At 32.6% G+C, this 12,889-nt stretch overlaps 1 long non-coding RNA gene across 1 annotated transcript; it reads right to left on the bottom strand.

Moving 5' to 3' along the window:
* Positions 1-5,608: 5,608 nt before the first annotated feature.
* On the bottom strand, positions 5,609-8,620 carry LOC136274154 (uncharacterized). The gene is made up of 3 exons (XR_010712463.1): positions 8,501-8,620; positions 7,410-7,481; positions 5,609-5,830 (listed from the first exon to the last, which is right to left on the bottom strand). It is a non-coding gene; the product is annotated as an uncharacterized lncRNA (long non-coding RNA).
* Positions 8,621-12,889: the final 4,269 nt, after the last annotated feature.

The following is a 12,889-nucleotide window of genomic DNA, read 5'->3' on the forward strand; positions in this document are numbered from 1 at the left end:
AGCATCATTTCTATTACATGTATCTCCATCATCTTTACGATGTCTGTTTTACGCAATAACGTCACCATGCGCACGCCAACGTAATCGCCAACATTTAGTGTATTGAATAAACTGTTGAGTAAAAAAAGCCATTGTTTGTCCTGTATAACATGTTTTTCTATGTGATAAAAATACATTGGTCTTTCTTTATGAGACTGACGTATGATACTGAACATGGAGACACGCATGTTGAAAATATCGGCATTATAGTACAGTAAGAAAAAGTACTTAGCAATTTCACATAAAAAATTAAAGATACATAAAATAAGCTATATTTGTTACCTGTTTTTGACGCATCTTGAAATTTGACATGTCTAACGAATAATGATTCGATTGCAGAATTTCGTTGTGCCTAAAATGACGTTATAATCGCACTTGATAACAAACGGCGCGGAATTTCCCGAAAGTGACGGAGTTAGGGGCTTATGCGATAATTTTATATAACATTTGCAATATGCGTGTAGTTTTCAGAAAAGTGATGCCTGAAATCCAATCATGCCGAATTTCCAGTTGATGGGTCTAAAATGGCGGAGTTATACGCCATTATGCTCTCAAAGTCGCCAGTTTTCTTGTACTCGGACATCTACCGGTCCATGACTCATGATGGGATTTTGCTTATGACAACAACAGTATTTCAACAAGTCAAGAAAGATTTGCACTTATCTTTGAGGAATCTCACATCAAACGCACGCTACTTACATCCTCAAATTCCGATAATATTCCCTAATACTCTCAAAAATGAACTTTATTTTGCAGCAACATCAACTCATGAAAAAGCCGGCCATTGTGAAGCTAATGTTAAACTCAATTTCATTGATTTATATTCCTGGTGGTCCACTCAGAATCAGTCTTTTTCGAAGACGTCAAAATGGTTGTCCCTATTAAAAGTCAATGTGGATGCAGAATTAAAGTTTAGTGTGGAGAGTATTTAAGGAATTTTATCGGGGGTTTTGGATGTAAGTAGCGTGCGTTTGATAGAGTTTCACTAAAAAGCGCCCGGGAGCGCCCGAGAACGCCAGGGATTATAAAATAGCACCCGGGAGCGCCCAAGAAGCAAAAATAAGCCCCTGGGATCCTAGATTCTTCTCTGATTGGTCTTAAAAACTGTTGTTGTTAAAATATATGCTTACACTAGAATAAATATCCGGGGAATTTTAATAATGCAACAAACAAGAAAGACAACTCCAAATTATATACTCGTCTGATAATTATTATATTACATAGTAGATATGTCATATGCCACTTAAAGCACCATGTAAGTAAGTTTATGTTTAAGTTGTTTATAAGTTTAATGTGTGTAAAATTGCGTGTCATAATCTAATTATTCACCTGACACGTAGCGGTATAATAGATGAGTCCGTTAGTTACCTGTGGTGCGGACTAGCAGGGTGCAGAATAAAGAAATACACAAAGCTGTCATATAACATCCCCTCTGGACCGTCTCGTATAGCATGTCATGATATTTCAAACATTACCTGTCAACCTTGTTAGTTATAAAATTGTCAAAGTTATCCTCATCGTCAATGTACGAGGATCTGTTGCCAGTTTGTTAATTCTAAAATTTAAAATTTAAAATTTCCTTAAATATACGTGCACTATCTGGGGTTTTTTTTCCGGAGAAAACGACCCATGTTCTTTTAGAGCACCTTTGTTGAGATTGGATGAGGTATGTACAAAACTATTTATAATAAGTTATATTTTACAGTAAATGTAATTTGAAATCCTAAAGTCTAAATCAGCGCGGTGTTTAAATATATGGCACATAAACTTTATAATTATTTCGGAAAAAAATATTGATGAAAATGAAAATAAATAATTGTGTATATTTTTTTTAAAAATATCCTAGCCCCTAACCCCCCCCCCCCCTAAATGTTATATAAATAAAAGCCGAAATCGGACTCTTTTTTGTGAAACCATCCTTCAAGTTAAATGTTGGTGAGTCAAGAAACCTAATATCATAATATCATATATCATACATATATAACTTTTCTCTATTTTTAACGACTTGACTCCTATCTTAATATCTTAAAATTATTTATTGTAATTCGGGCTTCAAAGGGGAGTCTAGACAATATAAAGTTTGTATGCGGGAGAGAACTGAAAATTCTACCTAAAAATGAAATCCGCCATCGTGCCTCAGATGACCAACTTTCAGCTTGTACCATAGCATAGCATATCATTGAAATCTCAAAGCATAGCATTGAAACCTCATACCATAGCATACAATCTCAAAGAATCTCATTCGTCATATCATACCATAGCATACCATAGCATAGCATACAACATGATTTTAACTCGGTTTGAAATGTATTTATTTGGAAGAACAAGTGCTCACTTTGCAGTTTAGTGGTTAACTTTGTCTTTTTATCAGTTTACTTCCAAATGTGTGGAACTCCTCTGTGTATGGAGGCGTTTTTGTTCAAATATCATAGCATAGCATAGCATACCATATAATTAAACACTCCATTTCAATTTTTCATAGCATAGCATACAAACCTCGTAGCATTACATTGAACTCTTATAGCATAGCATTAAATTGTAAAAGATATGCATGAAATGACTGTATGACGGGGGATAACCGTTTTGAAACAGAACTGCGAGTTTGAACCTGCTTTGAAATGGTAACGAATCACGAGATGTACAACGCAATACCAAACGCACAAGATCTTCTTGATACACATCCTTTTTTTCGACGAACATTCCCTTGACTGTGCGAAACCTCATGTATTTTCATCGAAAGAGTTCTACCCCTTTCTTTATTTATGGTTACATTGAAATTAATGTAAAACGGGCTTGGCCCCTGTGGTTCTTTAGAAACTGCACAATTTTAAGGAAAAAATATGCCAGATATTTTCTTCCCAGATGGAATTACAAATTTTAAACTTGGTAATCATGGTTATTTAATTGCATTAGGTTCTGAAAAGAATTAAAAACAAATGAAGTCAGCTCAAATTTCAGGTCATTTCAAATTTTCAGATCTTTCATATTTTAAGTAAAAAATTGATATGGATGTCATTTCATGATATTTCATTATGTTTATCTACCACATTTCACATGGAAATATAATAAATACAAACAAAAGTCATTTTATTTGACGCAAAACATAGAATTCAAATATGTCATTTATCATAGTTCATGTCATTCAGGTCTTTAGTGTTTCAAGTCTTTAGTATGTCCCGTTTACCGATCCCGATACATTGTTTTAAAAAGAAATAAAAACTCCGAAGTTTTCCGAAAAGATTATAGTCTCGATAAAAACGTGTCTAACACGAGAGCCTATGACCTACTTTACATTTACAAAGAAAACAAAAACAAATATTTTTTAAAGGCATAAAACACATTTCTACATGCAAATTTACTTTTAATTCATAAAAATAAGCATGATATTAATTCTATAAAACAAAAACTATCCCGCCGAAACGCAGTTACAATATCTAAAATGTATATTAAATACAAAACATCTGGCGGCCCGTAATGAGCAAAAACGATATTAAATGGTAATGTCAATTATTTTAAAATGCGAGGATAAAACAAACTAAAAGTGTGATATATAGATAGATTATTTAAATAAGATATGCATGCGCATATTGCTCTTGAAATCGTAAAGGTGACAATATATCATATTATTAAATGTAACAAAACTATACATACTCGCGAAAAGATGATGTGGTATGATTTTTTACGTTAGCTGTGACTTGAACGAAAACATATGTTGAAAATCAACACTGTAATCGTATTGTTATTGGTTCTTTTTTTTATTTTTATAATGAATGGTATGTCTGCAATTTACATATGATATTAAAACTTAAGTGTTTCCTCGATCTGGCAATGCAACTAATTGTTGTTATATATCAAATGAAAACAAACCAGATGTACAAAATTGTCCGTAATATCCTCGAATGCAACCTTCGCATATGCCTGTAAATGCGTCACACATACAGTTTTGGGGGCATGGATTCTGACAGCAATCACCAGAATTCCCGGAATATCCTATTTAAATCAAATTGTCAACGAATCAATATAGAATTGATATATTAAACTTAAGCATGAAATCTAAGATATTTAAAATGTGTATAATTATACTCACCGTATACTTCGACCTCGCACAACTCATTGTAGGCATATGGTGACAGATAATCGGGATTATTACTAGGACTACGCTCATTGTAGTATATGACATAACGACCATATATAGAACAATTAATAGTCTGGTTCACTGATGGTGATCCTCTCGTTTCGTCTTTGTAACAAAGATGTCCACTATCTTTAGATGTGATATTGGAAATGTAAAGAGAAAATCCTGCCATTCGATTGACAAATGGACCTGGATCTAAAATATAGATAACACTTGTATTACATGTATGCATTTATTTCCTTGTTTTAAGGAAATTTATAATCCTTATCACGCAGACACGTTTTTCAAAAAAAAAATAAAAAAAAATGGTTTCTTACTTGATTAAAAAACTAAATTAGACTAAAATTAGAAACACGTTGTTTATAAACCAAACATATTAGTTTTTGACATTGTTTTAATTCTAAATCTAATTGACGAGCGATATCAACCTCCATAAAATGAACAGTTAACTATGCGTGCGACCTTTATTGACCTTTAGTTGGAGATTAAAATGAATTAATGGATTCAAATTGACAACCACACAAAACACAACTGTCTTAACGACATTGTTGTTTAAACTCTCAATGTAAGATACATTAAAATGCACATGCAATAAAAGAAAAAACAATGTCCTAGAATTAAAATAATTTTAGTATAGTGTCCCTACTGTGGAATGTTCTTGGTATTCATGGGTAGACCACACACACACACACACACACACACACACACACACACACACACACACACACACACACACACACATTTACTTACTTTCCAAATGAAACAGAAAAGAGACGCCGACACAAATATATAACTTCACGTTGAAGCAACAACCATTTACCAACAATGCACACAAGCTGACCCCAAATAATCCCATATGTATGATTATTGTAGGTGTAAATCCGAGCAAGCTTTAAAGTACCGATATAGTGTTATCAAATCTAACACCAGAGTTAACCCCAACTAAACCGAGGGATTTTCTTTCGGGTTTACTGTGGGTTTACTCCGGGGTTAGGTTTAAAAATTTGTGTCTAATAGGGATTTACTTGGGGTTCAATTTTGGGTTTACTCGCGGTTTGCTTTTTTAGTCCTCTCTAAACTTTGCAATGTGAAGCATACCTCTCTTTTATCTAATTATCTCACAGCCTGTAATTCTCACCCATTGTATATTCCAAATACCCATGTAGCGTCTGCCTGAGGGGTCTACTTCTGATCGGGGTTTTTTCTCCGGGTTTACTCGGTGTTTACTCTTGGTTTACTTTGGGGTTTACCCTCAGTCTGCCCTAGTAAATGTAAACCCAGAGTAAACCCGGTAAGTAAACCCAGGGTTTAGTTGTGGTTTACTTTATGTTTGGTTGGGTTCGATCGGTACTGAATAGGACAGCTTATCAGCGATTTATTTGCAGGCTCATTAAACACTTTTAAAATGTGCATTCAAGAACAACATACTTTGATTAAACGTCCTGTAGAAAATTCTGATGTGACTGATTTGGAGCACATTCCCTAAGTCCACTCTCCATTCAGCTGTGTAGTAATTGTCAGCGTTGATTGTACACTGACCGCCTTTATAGCTCCGATCAGTGTACATACCATCCACTGCATTCTCACTCCCATAGTCATTATCTTTATTAGGCCATGGATGTGCTTGCCACGTAGGTTTATTCAAAGCTAGATTTTCTAAACAGATATTTAAGAATACTAAGCCTTTATGAATTAGTAAATAGCTGGACTAGTCTTAGGTACATGTATCTGTATTACACATAAAGGAAAACAAAAGTGTTTTTCTTAAGCCCTGATCAGCTAACTGACCTCACGTTTTGAGCAAATGTTAAAACAGGTCAATAAAACTGGAACATTATAGAAAAAAAATCACTGCTAACGGACAGCATCGTTTTCGTAACAATTATTTAAGGGACATTGTCATGATATCGGTCAAATGTCATTTTTATTTATGGTGTTTAAAATTGCTATAAACATGATCTCAAATGATCAACCAAAAATTTATGATAAGTCGTAAAGTCATTGACAAACAATCAGGGTTTACAATTAATTTTCCTCTAAATAACGTTCGTGCCTTGTTTTCGATTACATTGATTCTATATACCCTAAAAAAAAATGTAAATCCCATTTCTGTCTGTTTAGATTCGTTTTATGGATAAAATATAGTTCTTAGCGTTTATCACATTTAGTTTTGTTCAGAACTTGAATTTTCATTTTAACATTCAAAGTTAAACTAAGTCTTGTTTACTTGACAAAGAATTGTGTGATCTGTATCTCGCATAATAATTGTGTGATCTGTATCTCCCGACGACTGACACTCAAAATTTGGTAGACCAATAGTAACACCTTACTGAAGCATTCGTTTATTAACTTTAAAAACAGAAAACAAATAATTTTTGACCAGCGTTGTGACCATATCCCTTTAAAACAAGTGTGAAACAAACAAACAAACATAGCCCCCCCCCCCCTAAAAAAATAAGCGTATTATATTTGGCGTGTACGATATTTGGCGGAATATGATTTTTCAACAAGTTAGCGTAGATTTAATTTAGCGCATTTCTGAAAGTATATATTTTTCTACTTTTACTTTTTACAGTTGGGGATGAACTTGATTTAGCGGACGCCGCAGTCCGCCAAAAACGCTAAATAGAAAACATAGCCAAATATAACACGTTTACAGTAAACCAAAGTACCTTCAACAAAATGAACAACGCGGTATAGTTAATTTACATATTTCGTGATGCTGTTAAAGCTAAAATTTGGAAAACGGCAAAAAAAACACACTCTTTACATGAATTGCTTATTGTAAGGATCACAACCGTCGTGTTGAGAAGTATTCGCGAAAAATGTATTTAAACGTATCAAGCGAGTAATTACCGAAACTTTGTTATATTCAACAATCAATTGATATTTTTGCTGTTTAAAATACATAATTTTTTATTTGTTTTTTGCATTTTTTTTAAAATGTTATATGCACGACAACGTAAACATGGTGTTCAAATCACTAACTAACATGTACGGTATAACCATATATGAAATTTGGTTGAGGCACATGTAACAAATATCATAGCCTTTTCAAAACATGCGCGTAAAATTGTTAATCATACATGTTCAAGTATAAGAGTTGCTATTTTAGCCAGACATAATATAATAATAAACTTAATAAAAATCCTGCAAATATAAACAAATAACTCAAGCAAAAAAAAACCCAAAAACTATACAAAACAAAACAAACAAACAAAAGATATGCACTCACCGAAAGCACAGACAGGAACCAGAGAAAATAAAACCTGAGCCTCGATGATAAGCATCACATTAGACATTTTCTCTGTAAATAAAAATCGTCATATCCGTTGTTATACTATAAACAGAACTAGAGATCACATACATATATGAGAAATGTGCAATCAAAATTACAAATAAAACGAAAAAAAAAGTATTTAAAATTTGCAATACACGTAAACTTATTTTCCCGAAAACATTAGTTAAACATCTTTTATACATCTTTTATAGTAAAATTTTCTCTGTAAATAAAAATCGTCATATCCGTTGTTATACTATAAACAGAACTAGAGATCACATACATATATAAGAAATGTGCAATCAAAATTACAAATAAAACGAAAAAAAAGTATTTAAAATTTGCAATACACGTAAACTTATTTTCCCGAAAACATTAGTTAAACATCTTTTATACATCTTTTATAGTAAAATTTTAAGTTAAATTGTAACATGCTGACTTAAATATTTACAAGGAAATTTTTGGTAAAATATTTTGTTATGAAACAAAACATAAGACTGTTGTATTTCAATAGTCATTAAACCAGGATGTATATTGACCGAAACCTGTTTACAAGTCGTCTAGTGTTCATTTGTCTGTAAACAAATGTAGCACTTATGCAGGATGCTTTTGAACACCTTTAAGCTTTTAAAATAAAAAAAATTGAGATAAATATTTCAATCGCGCGACGTTCAAAACATTTTCAATCTTCATGTTCAACTTCCATAGAGCATTAAAATTCTCACTTTTGATTTCATTCCGAGTCTAAAGAATTAGCCAGTCTGATGATTTAGGTGTTCATAATGTTCTGAGAAGTAACATGCAGTGGATAGAACGATTCATATTTATTTGTCTTTTAAATTACGAGTATTTGTAAAGCATTGTATGAAGATAAATTTTCCTTCATTGATTTAGAGAAGTATACCACAATATAAACACACACCTTGAATGTGCCTAAAACTACTTACATGTAAAACTATTAAAATCAATAAATAACGCCATGTAACTGCTAATGAAGGATTTCTTTAAATTATAAAGAATAAAATGATTGAAAAAAATTGCATAACCTCCAGATATAAATATGTTGATTTCCTCTCTCATCCAGTCAGATCAAACACTTAGAACACACAGAACATAATCCATAATCCATACACTGTAAATCCCAAATTATCAAATGTCTTAAATACAAAATACCTTAACCTTTCTATTTTTTTTAACAGGAAGTTTATAAATTTCAGATAAAAGGATATTTCTTCCTTGTTGAACAAACCAATGATACTTTTCATTTTTCGGTTGTCTCAAACGTTAATGTTGTGAAACACATGTTCCTTTTAAATAAAAACTTCCGTAAAACACTTCAAATAATTATCCGATTTTTATCTAGTCATTCAAATTTATTCCTACCTTGATGATGACGTGGCTAAAGATTAGATTCAAGATTAGAAATACAAAATAAAGTGACGTATCTCCGGGACGTGATAAAATACCATCACTAATGACGTCATAATCAAAGAAGACAATAATAAGTAGCACTGCCCATATGTAAAAACACAACGACTGTATAATTCGGACAGACAGAAAAGATATATTTATATATGCAATTGCAGCAAAAATTCCACAATGATTACATGAATACTATTATCTGAAAATATTGCTGTAATACATTCACAAATATTAGGCAATATAAGAAGTATGGACAACTTATTCATACAAATGAACAATCATGAGTATCTTATTCAATGTTGTTAACAAAAATATTACTGTAAATTCCTAATATTGCGCAAGGACTTATTTCCGCGATCCCATTGTTTTGAATCAAATCGCGAGAATATTAAATCGCGAACGCTAATCATTTATCCACATTTCTTATAGTTCACACTCTTAGAAAATAATGGCGAAATTTTATTCGGACGTAAATCCCTCGCGTTTAATTAGGAATTTACAGTACTCAAACGAAAAGGATAATTCACAGTGAAGCTCGCTGGAACTCAAACACGCTCAAAACGAACCCTTCTCCAATTACCGACACTGAAGCTTACACGTGGTGACAACCTTGTCAGATATTTACAAGCTGAAACTTATACATTCACTAACAAGTGAAATAAGATAAGTGTTTCCGAGTAAAGACAAAAGAGCCTGAATTGTTGTGTAAATACCAACATTTCATTTTGGCAGGGTTTTTTTACCCAAATAACAACAAGTAGGCAATTCAGAGATTTTTTTTTTCATGAAGAATTCTGATATTCAACATATGGACGATGTACATACACTTTACTAGAATTGCAGCAAAATGGTACATGCATTCCTTATGGACTACCATTTTAAAATATACCTCACGATGCATACTTCAAATTTAGTAAACTTACACAAGCTCCACTTGATAATGTGTCTGACATATAAATATTGTTGGTTTATAACGACTAGAAGAATATCTTGACCTATATCAATTCATTAACATTGTAGCATTCAAAAAGATAATGAAAAAAAAATATAATAAAAAGTAAGATAGAACAGTTAAAAAAAGGAAACAAAACAATACATAAAAACATTAAAATGGCCACCACATTACTGGTTATGGATCAGGTATCGTCCAAAACCAGTTATCGGCTAAATGACGATTTTGGGTATATACAACTCTTTCACTGAGGTGCGGTATCTCAGTCATCTGCAACGACTAAAAAACGTTCATTTACTGTATTGCATAATAGTGTATAAGTAGAAACTATCATTGTACATATTATTTTACATATTTTTACCTTCAGTAAATAAAAAAGACTTAATATATTAAAAATATAAAATGACTCATGTTAAACAGTTCCCAGTTTGTATTTGCACAGTAAATGGCACAAAGTGAAGAAAATAAACCAAACTGTACATGATAGGATTTGTGGTGCAGTTGAAACTCATATATCAATGAAAAAATAAACAAAAGAAACAATTCTTTATTTTTGTTACATTATAACAACAAAGCCGATATATGGTCGAATTACTCGTCATCAATATAAACACGATGTTCTAAGCAGCACTTGAAATAGTTGTATTATGTTCTATATCACAGTTAGAAAAAATAAGGACGCAGCCATTACAAAATTCATGCAGAGATATTTAAAATCAACAAACTATTAGAAATAAGATTTAGAATTTTAGAGATCCCATTAAGTTTAGCTGATAACTGATTTAGTATCAGTATAGTAATAGTAATTTACTTATATTCTTCTTCTCATTACAATATGTGCATTTTTTTTATATGCAAACGCATTAGACATAATATATTCAAAACTAGTTGATGTGATTTTCTATTAACATTATGCTGGATCAAAGAACCGAGATGACCAATGTAAACAACGGTAAAATTTCGAGTAAGAGAGCTGGGACGAATTGAAATGCTGAAGTAGTAAAGACGATCGAATGATAAAGAAAATATCAGGGGAACACAAAACACCTAAAAGCAAGTCAGTCTTATTTTGAGAGGCAACGAAAGTAACAACTGAACTATTGTAATGTGTTTCTTTTAATGTCTATCGATTGTTTATTATTTTTTTCATTTATCGACTCCTGTTATCCAATTAAAACAACAATGGATAAAAACATTCCAGACCCCCCCCCCCCCCCCCAACCAAAAACACAAAAATTAAACCACACACAATAAATTATCTACATATGTACAAAGACAATATTACATTATAGTTCTCCACGGCCCTCCATAGTCCCATTTATTGGCCTCATCGCTCCTCCACATTCCACCTCGGTTCATTACAACCCACCTCGCTCCACCTATAGCCTCGCAATTTTACATCATATCCCGTCCCATTATTCAGGCTTACATTGAAATAAGAATCGAAATTGGTCATCTACGGATACTACACGGTTTTCTAATAAATTATAATTATGCAAACCCTTTAAACCCTATTGCTTTAAAAACAAGAAAGATGACGACATTGAAGTACACATAAGAATACGTTCTTATAGTTTAAAATATCATCAAACACGTTCTAGACAAATTAGTTTATACATAACAATACAATTCATCAGCCGACAAAAATATGGTCAAATTTACTGAGTTGTGGCATTAAAGAACAAATCAATGTAGGCTTCCAGGTCCTGCAACGCCAAAGCTAAATAAATTGGCACAGGCTTCATATTACCGAGATCACTCAGCAGGGAAGACACAAGAGTACACAGCAGGGGAAAAAATACTGCACGGCGTCCAGAGCTCTTCTTGCAAAAATCACCCCACGCCCTGTATATATACCTACCAAACTAACCACACTAGTTTCACCATAAAACATATTAAAATGGTGACATCTGGGAACATCCAAAATAAACATATTCGTTAGCCTACCACACAAGTTCGCTGAATATCCCTATCTAAATACAGTAACAAACCCGATCTATAATTGATATCTCTGATATTTAATTAATTTAAGCAGATGGATATATTACAAAATAGAATAAAAAATCAAAGACACGGTGTCCATTGTGACAACGAAAAACATGAATATATGGACTTTGAAATAAGTAGATCACGAATAGTGTAACTCTTTTCAAGGTTAAGGTATTTCATTATTAACGGAGGTTGGGGTCCAACAATTGTAAGGTATAGTGTTCCATTATCGAGTACCAAACTATACTCTGTCCCGAGTTTTTGCTTCCACCACTTTTTGCTTGATATTACAATAACATTAAATACGTTTGTGCTCAAACTACGTTCATCCACTAATATAAAAAATGTCCATATTATCTGTTTTGAAACGCCCCCTCTACCGCTTCAGGTTTCAATACACATCCCAAAATTGAAAGTCTACGGAGATTTTGCATTGCAATAGCCATTAAAAAGCCCGTATGATAACGTTTAAAAATTGCGCGATGTATTCCGAGTGTATTCCGAATGAAGAAAAGATGTAAACATTCCCCATTATAAATCTCCGTAAGGAATCCGTTTTTGTTCCTGTGAATTTTTCTGAGTGGAAAGGGATAATTGATCAATGAAGATATCTTTGATATATTCCCTTTTAACGATTTTAACTGTATTTCTTTCACAGGTATGTGTATTTTTATTCAAAAGCATCAAAAAGCGATAGAAGCAATAACTTGGGACAGACTTTAATGATTATCTTTAAAAACCTCATATAAGCTAAAAATTTCAAATATAATCCGAAGCGTGCAATGCAAGTTAAAGATAATATTCATTCGCAGCCCACAAAAATATATTATTTACATGTTTAGCCAATATATGTATATATTTATGCTTCAAAACGATCATAATGTTCAATTCATGAAAATCACGTGGTATGGGTGCATGGCGGACGCACAATTCTACCGGAGAATCAAGTTTACGGCAAAAGCTAGTGATTTGTGTCGTGTATGGGTAATTTGATGTGTAGATGTGTAGATTATACCTCACTCGTCCTATGGTAATAGGTCTTAACGAAAGAGGAAAAACAGCAACCCGACAA

Source organism: Magallana gigas, chromosome 1 (genome assembly GCF_963853765.1).
Source record: "Magallana gigas chromosome 1, xbMagGiga1.1, whole genome shotgun sequence".
NCBI lineage: Eukaryota > Metazoa > Mollusca > Bivalvia > Ostreida > Ostreidae > Magallana > Magallana gigas.